Source organism: Delphinapterus leucas, chromosome 9, assembly GCF_059928025.1.
Source record: "Delphinapterus leucas isolate spDelLeu-1000000601 "Yukka" chromosome 9, BTC_Dleu_Yukka2, whole genome shotgun sequence".
Lineage (NCBI taxonomy): Eukaryota > Metazoa > Chordata > Mammalia > Artiodactyla > Monodontidae > Delphinapterus > Delphinapterus leucas.
This window is the reverse complement of record NC_143137.1, coordinates 100,112,469-100,120,349: the sequence shown is the minus strand read 5'-3', so window position 1 is coordinate 100,120,349 and position 7,881 is coordinate 100,112,469.

Sequence of the window (7,881 nt, the reverse complement as noted above, 5' to 3'; positions counted from 1 at the left end):
TTTTTGGTCGTTGTTGTTTTTCCTTTTCTTTTTAAAAAAATTTTGTTCTTAATAATTACTTTTTATTTTAATAACTTTATTTTATCTTTATTTTACTTTATCTTCTTTCTTTCTTTCTTTCCTTCCTTCCCTCCTTCCTCCCTTCCCTCCTTCCTTCCTCCCTCCCTACCTCCCTCCCCCCTCCTTTCTTCCTTTCTTTTTTCTTTCTTATTTTCTTTCTTTCTTTCTCTCTTTCTTTCTTTCTTTCTTTCTTTCTTTCTTTCTTTCTACTTTTTCTCCCTTTTATTCTGAGCCGTGTGGATGAAAGGCTCTTGGTGCTGCATCCAGGAGTCAGTGCTGTGCCTCTTAGGTGTGAGAGCCAACTTCAGGACACTGGTCCACAAGAGACCTCCCAGCTCCACATAATATCAAATGGCGAAAATCTCCCAGAGATCTCCATCTCAACACCAGCACCCAGCTTCACTGAACGACCAGCAAGCTACAGAGCTGGACACCCTATGCCAAACAACTAACAAGACAGGAACATAACCCCACCCATTAGCAGAGAGGCTGCCTAAAATCATAATAAGTCCACAGACACCCCAAAACACACGACCAGACGTGGACCTGCCCACCAGAAATACAAGATCCAGCCTCATCCACCAGAACACAGGCACTAGTCCCCTCGACCAGGAAGCCTACACAACCCACTGAACCAACTTTAGCCACTGGGGACAGACACCAAAAACAACGGGAACTACGAACCTGCAGCCTGCAAAAAGGAGACTCCAAACACAGTAAGATAAGCAAAATGAAAAGATAGAAAAACACACAGCAGATGAAGGAGCAAGATAAAGACCCAACAGACCTAACAAATGAATAGGAAATAGGCAGTCTACCTGAAAAAGAATTCAGAATAATGATAGCAAAGATGATCCAAAATCTTGAAGATACAATGGAGAAAATATAAGAAACATTTAATAAGGACCTAGAAGAATTAAGAGCAAACAAACAATGATGAACAACATAATAAATGAAGTTAAAAATACTCTAGATGGGATCAATAGCAGAATAACTGAGGCAGAAGAACAGATAAGTGACCTGGAAGATAAAATAGTGGAAATAACTACTGCAGAGAAGAATAAAGGAAGAAGAATGAAAAGAACTGAGGAGAGTCTCAGAGACTTCTGGGACAACATTAAACGCACCAACATTCGAATTATAGGGGTTCCAGAAGAAGAAGAGAAAAAGAAAGGGGCTGAGAAAATATTTGAAGAGATTATGTTTGAAAACTTCCCTAATATGGGAAAGGAAATAGTTAATCAAGTCCAGGAAGTGCAGAGAATACCATACAGGATAAATCCAAGGAGAAACATGCCAAGACACATATTAATCAAACTGGCAAAAATTAAAAACAAAAAACACATATTAAAAGCAGCAAGGGAAAAACAACAAATAACACACAAGGGAATCCCCATAAGGTTAATAGCTGATCTTTCAGCAGAAACTACAAGCCAGAAGGGACTGGCAGGATATATTTAAAATGATGAAGGAGAAGAACCTACAACCAAGATTACTCTACCCAGCAAGGATCTCATTCAGATTTGATGGAGAAATTAAAACCTTTACAGACAAGCAAAAGCTGAGAGAGTTCAGCACCACCAAACCAGCTTTACAACATATGCTAAAGGAACTTCTCTTGGCAAGAAACACAACAGAAGGAAAAGACCTACAATAACGAACCCAAAACAATTAATAAAAGGGGAATAGGAACATACATATCCATAATTACCTTGAATGTAAATGGACTAAATGCTCCCACCAAAAGACACAGATTGGCTGAATGGATACAAAAACAAGATCCATATATATGCTGTCTACAAGAGACCCACTTCAGACCTAGAGACACATACAGACTGAAAGTAAGGGGATGGAAAAAGATAATCCATGCAAATGGAAACCAAAAGAAAGCTGGAGTAGCAATTCTCATATCAGACAAAATAGACTTTAAAATAAAGACTATTAGAAGAGACAAAGAAGGGCACTACATAATGATCAAGGGATCGATCCAAGAAGAAGATATAACAATTGTAAATATTTATGCATCCAACATAGGAGCACCTCAATACATAAGGCAAATACTAACAGCCATAAAAGGGGAAATCAACAGTAACACATTCATAGTAGGGGACTTTAACACCCCACTTTCACCCATGGACAGGTCATCCAAAATGAAAATAAATAAGGAAACACAAGCTTTAAATGATACATTAAACAAGATGGACTTAATTGATATTTATAGGACGTTCCATCCAAAAGAAACAGAATACACTTTTTTCTCAAGTGCTCATGGAACATTCTCCAGGATAGGTCATATCTTGGGTCACAAATCAAGCCTTGGTAAATTTAAGAATATTGAAATTGTATCAAGTATCTTTTCTGACCACAACGCTATAATACTAGATATCAATTACAGGAAAAGATCTGTAAAATATACAAACACATGGAGGTTAAACAATACACTACTTCATAACCAAGAGGCCACTGAAGAAATAAAAGAGGAAATCAAAAAATACCTAGAAACAAATGACAATGGAGACACAACGACCCAAAACCTATGGGATGCAGCAAAAGCAGTTCTAAGAGGGAAGTTTATAGCAATACAATCCTACCTTAAGAAACAGGAAACTCGAATAAGAAATCTCGAATAAACAACCTAACCTTGCACCTAAAGCAATTAGAGAAAGAAGAACAAAAAACCGCAAAGTTAGCAGAAGGAAAGAAATCATAAAAATCAGATCAGAAATAAATGAAAAAGAAATGAAGGAAACGATAGCAAAGATCCATAAAACTAAAAGCTGGTTCTTTGAGAAGATAAATAAAATTGATAAACCATTAGCCAGACTCATCAAGAAAAAAAGGGAGAAGATTCGTATCAATAGAAATAGAAATGAAAAAGTAAAGTAACAACTGACACTGCAGAAATACAAAAGATCATGAGAGATTACTACAGGCAACTCTATGCCAATAAAATGGACAACCTGGAAGAAATGGACAAATTCTTAGAAATGCACAACATGCCAAGACTGAATCAGGAAGAAATAGAAAATATGAACAGACCAATCACAAGCACTGAAATAGAAACTGTGATTAAAAATCTTCCAACCAAAAAAGCCCAGGACCAGATGGCTTCATAGGCGAATTCTATCAAACATTTAGAGAAGAGCTAACACCTATCCTTCTCAAACTCTTCCAAAATACAGCAGAGGGAGGAACACTCCCTAACTCATTCTACGAGGCCACCATCACCCTGATACCAAAACCAGACAAGGATGTCACAAAGAAAGAAAACTACAGGCCAATATCACTGATGAACATAGATGCAAAAATCCTCAACAAAATACTAGCAAACAGAATCCAACAGCACATTGAAAGGATCATACACCATGATCAAGTGGGGTTTATTCCAGGAATGCAAGGATTCTTCAATATATACAAATCAATCAACGTGATACACCATATTAACAAATTGAAGGAGAAAAACCATATGATCATCTCAATAGATGCAGAGAAAGCTTTCGACAAAATTCAGCACCCATTTATGATAAAAGCCATGCAGAAAGTAGGCATAGAGGGAACTTTCCTCAACATAATGAAGGCCATATATGACAAACCCACAGCCAACATCGTCCTCAATGGTGAAAAACTGAAAGCATTTCCACTAAGACCAGGAGCAAGACAAGGTTGCCCACTCTCACTACTCTTATTCAACATAGTTTTGGAAATTTTAGCCACAGCAATCAGAGAAGAAAAGGAAATAAAAGGAATCCAAATCAGAAAAGTAAAAGTAAATCTGTCACTGTTTGCAGATGACATGATACTATAAATAGAGAATCCTACAGATGCTACCAGAAAACTACTAGAGCTAATCAATGAATTTGGTAAAGTAGCAGGATACAAAATTAATGCACAGAAATCTCTGGCATTCCTATACACTAATAATGAATAATCTGAAAGTGAAATCAAGAAAACACTCCCATTTACCATTGCAACAAAAAGAATAAAATATCTAGGGATAGACCTACCTAAGGAGACAAAAGACTTGTATGCAGAAAATTATAAGACACTGATGAAAGAAATTAAAGATGATACACATAGATGGAGAGATATACCATGTTCTTGGATTGGAAGAATCAACATTGTGAAAATGACTCTACTACCCAAAGCAATCTACAGATTCAATGCAATCCCTATCAAACTACCAGTGGCATTTTTCACAGAACTAGAACAAAAAATTTCACAATTTGTATGGAAACACAAAAGACCCCGAATAGCCAAAGCAATCTTGAGAACGAAAAACGGAGCTGAAGGAATCAGGCTCGCTGACTTCAGACTATACGATAATACAAAGCAACAATAATCAAGACAGTATGGTACTGGCACAAAAACAGATAGATCAATGGAACAGGATAGAAAGCCCAGAGATAAACCCACGCACATATGGTCACCTTATCTTTGATAAAGGAGGCAGGAATGTACAGTGGAGAAAGGACAGCCTCTTCAATAATTGGTGCTGGAAAAACTGGACAGGTACATGTAAAAGTATGAGATTAGATCACTCCCTAACACCATACACAAAAATAAGCTCAAAATGGATTAAAGACCTAAATGTAAGGCCAGAAACTATCAAACTCTTAGAGGAAAACATAGGCAGAACACTCTACGACGTGAATCACAGCAAGATCCTTTTTGACCCACCTCCTAGGGAAATGGAAATAAAAACAAAAATAAACAAATGGGACCTAATGAAACTGCAAAGCTTTTGCACAGCAAAGGAAACCATAAACAAGACCAAAAGAAAACCCTCAGAATGGGAGAAAATATTTGCAAATGAAGAAACTGACAAAGGATTAATCTCCAAAATTTACAAGTAGCTCATGCAGCTCAATAACAAAAAAACAAACAAACAAATACAAAAATGGGCAAAAGACCTAAATAGACATTTCTCTAAAGAAGATATACAGATTGCCAACAAACACATGAAAGAATGCTCAACATCATTAATCATTAGAGAAATGCAAATCAAAACTACAATGAGATATCATCTCACACCAGTCAGAATGGCCATCATCAAAAAATCTAGAAACAATAAATGTTGGAGAGGGTGTGGAGAAAAGGGAACCCTCTTGCACTGCTGGTGGGAATGTGAATTGGTACAGCCACTATGGAGAACAGTATGGAGGTTCCTTAAGAAACTACAAATAGAACTACCATATGACCCAGCAATCCCACTACTGGGCATATACCCTGAGAAAACCATAATTCAAAAAGAGTCATGTACCAAAATGTTCATTGCAGCTCTGTTTATAATAGCCCAGAGATGGAAACAACCTAAGTGTCCATCATCGGATGAATGGATAAAGATGTGGCACATATATACAATGGAATATTACTCAGCCATAAAAAGAAATGAAATTGAGCTATTTGTAATGAGGTGGATGGACCTAGAGTCTGTCATACAGAGTGAAGTAAGTCAGAAAGAGAAAGACAAATACCGTATGCTAACACATACATATGGAATTTAAGAAAAAAAATGTCATGAAGAACCTAGGGTTAAGACAGGAATAAAGACACAGACCTACTAGAGAATGGACTTGAGGATATGGGGTGGGGGAAGGGTAAGCTGTAACAAAGCGAGAAAGTGGCATGGACATATATACACTACCAAACGTAAAATCGATAGCTAGTGGGAAGAAGCAGCTGCATAGCACAGGGAGATCAGCTCGGTGCTTTGTGACCACCTAGAGGGGTGAGATAGGGAGGGAGGGAGGGAAGGAGGGAGACGCAAGAGGGAAGAGATATGGAAACATATGTATATGTATAACTGATTCACTTTGTTATAAAGCAGAAACTAACACACCATTGTAAAGCAATTATACTCCAATAAAAATGTAAAAAAAAAATTTTTGGTCTACACTGGCAGAACTGAAAATAAAATATGTATCGGCACTTTTCGTAAGGAAAAGAGCATAAATCCTTTCCTAATTTTATCTTCCTTCTTTCTTAATTTCTTACTTTTTCCTTTGCTCCTTTCCATCATTCTTTTTCTTCCTTTCATTGCTTAAATGCTTATAATTTTCTATTTAAAGTAGCCTGATGGTTTATCTGTCCTATAAAAATTTTCTCACACTTTACTTTTCACCTTTTTCAACTTATTTTTATTGTACTTCTGCAGTTACAGTGACCAAGTTCCCCTTAAAAGGAGCTGAAGTGCTTTGCTAAATTAATTCAGAACTTCCCTTGCTTAAAATGGATGCCCTTTTATTTATATCGGACACTGTTCTAAAAGCAGATAACCTTCAAGTCAGGTCATATTCATGACATATTAATCTCATGTTTATGTCAAATGTTCAAAGAAAGCTAAAACCTTGTGGTAAACACTGAACACATCTTGTTAGGCATACAATTGAAAGCTGGAGGTGACTAGCCTCTGAGGATCTAATACCTGCAAAGTTTTGTTTACTTTTCAGATAATGTTTAATATGGGGTAGGTGGATTAACTTGGATTTTTTTTTTCCTATATTGTGAACACATTCCCCATGAGAGACTGTTTGGGTATAAAAAGATTTATTTTCTTGAAATGACATCCTTCAGAATCCTTTGCTCAATAGAAGGATGTGGAGTCTTGCTGGCCTAAACATGAACAGATACAAAATGTCCTTCACGACTTTCTCCACATCTTATATGCTGCCACACACCACAGTGAAAAATAAATATATCTTCAGAAAATAATATTGTTATGAAGCTACTGTGCTTTAATTTTCTGATCATTTAAGTTACTGCTGTATTCAACAGAAGGATAAGCGGTTTAATAATCCGACAGTAATTTGTTTTTTCTGGTCAGTGAAGGAATTAGCCAACTACAAATTTTATAGCAACAAGATGAAAATGCATATACTGCCCTGGTTTCCTGACAGCATTGTTAACACTGAGTTATATTTCTAAATAATACCGAAGATCTGTGGCAGAGTTGCATAGAAGTAAGCGTGGGAATGAAATATCTGGTACTGTGCTTAGATGGCAAATGATTTTAATTTTGTTAAAAAGATTTAAATGCACTAACGTTTAGACTTCATATGCACAAACAGAGTCTTTAAGGCGACAGATACTGTTTTTAGATTCTTAATAAGAAATAGAATATACATCTCAGGTCTTCTCCAGGGAAGATAGCTAGATGTGTTCCAAATCCTAAACCTTACTGGGCTTTTTCATCCTAAAACAATATTCCTTATTAATACAATCTTAGGGAACATTAAATCATTACTGTGTCAGGCAGAAAAAAAAGAGCAAATAAACAAAACAAAAATAGACCTTGCAATAAAGACCTTAATGGTGTTTGAAACCCCTCCTCCACTCCACAATACAAAATACACGTGAGATGGAGGCTGGGATTGCGGAGCGGTATACAAATTAGACAAAAAAAAATTTAAATAAAAATAAAAGTAAACGTGCTCTGGGTTTTCTTTCTGGAAAATTCTCTCAAGACGTGACTTTTTGTACTTTACGTCTCTTCCATTCACCAGCGAGAGTGGTACGGTCCCTGCATGAGCTGCTTCTCTTCCACTAGAGGCTGCTCAGCAATAAATTCGTGTGAAATAATAGCCTGCGCTCATTCTAGTTAGCAGTTAATAACTGGTTAACAGACATTTCCCTCCAATGGCTGTTTTCATCGCCCCAGAGCAGTGTCTTTCGCCCCGTCCCATCCCTCCCGTCTTCAGCAAAGCCCCAACCTCCCCCTCCACCGCGGTCCGCCCTCCGAGCCTCCGCCGAGGCGAGAGAGGGTTAGCCGACGGGGAAGAAGCACTTTACGAAGGAACTATGCCGCCGCTCTCCGGAAGGCGA